Source organism: Macaca fascicularis, chromosome 19, assembly GCF_037993035.2.
Source record: "Macaca fascicularis isolate 582-1 chromosome 19, T2T-MFA8v1.1".
NCBI classification, from domain to species: Eukaryota; Metazoa; Chordata; class Mammalia; order Primates; family Cercopithecidae; genus Macaca; species Macaca fascicularis.
The window spans coordinates 3,163,722-3,164,675 of NC_088393.1; the positions used below are offsets into that span (position 1 = coordinate 3,163,722).

Sequence of the window (954 nt, forward strand, 5' to 3'; positions counted from 1 at the left end):
AAAAATATGAAATGCTTCATGTCATCCTTACGCAGGGGCAATAGTAATCTTTGTATCCTTCCAACTTTTTGAATATGTGCTGCTGAAGTGAGCACGTTATAAGGGGAAGGTTTTTTTTTGAGATGGAGTTTTCTCTTGTTGCAATGGTGTGATCTCAGCTTACTGTAATCTCTGCCTCCCGGGTTCAAGCGATTCTCCCGCTTCTGCCTCCCGAGTAGCTGGGACTACAGGCATGCGTCACCACATCCGGCTAATTCTGTACTTCTAGTAGAGATGGGGTTTCTCCACGTTGGTCAGGCTGGTCTTGAACTCCTGACCTCAGGTGATCCACCCACCTTGGCCTCCCAAAGTGCTGGGATTACAGGAGTGAGCCACCGTACCCGGCCAGTTAAGGCTGTACATGTTTAATGACTTCAATCTGTTGTGACTTTTTTTTCTGTCCTAAGAGCTTAAGCAAACCCCTTCTGCAATATCTGAAAAAGATTTTGGTGGGTGTATGAGACAGGGCCAACTTCATGGGTGTGCGACTTGTGAGTCACCCAGGGCCCCATGATCGGAAGGGCCCTGTGGTTGGAAGGGCCCCACACTTGGTTTAATGCTGTCATCGTCTTGACATTCTTAAACACTTTTGAAAAAGGGCTCCATGTTTTCATTTTCTACTGAGCCCTGCAAATTTTGTGGCCGGTCCTGGGATGAGACCCTCTGATGCTTCCCTGCAGAGCCTCTCGACCTCACCCACTCGCCGGCTAGCTCCCGACAGGTGTTGACGGATGTCATTCAGGTGTGAGCTCTGCACCTGAGCTCCCCTCTGCACACAGGCAGCCACAACCAGGCAGTGCAGAGGTGAGCCTGTGGCCAGTGAGGAGACAGCGAGTCAACCTCCTCCCGCCTACTGGGCCCTGAGACACCGCCTCCGTGAGCTTGTGGGAACAAGGGCGCCTGTATTAACCCAAG

General features: G+C 51.4%; 1 pseudogene; it reads right to left on the reverse strand.

The window, feature by feature from the left end:
• On the reverse strand, positions 1-95 carry LOC123570414 (U6 spliceosomal RNA; annotated as a pseudogene).
• Positions 96-954: the final 859 nt, after the last annotated feature.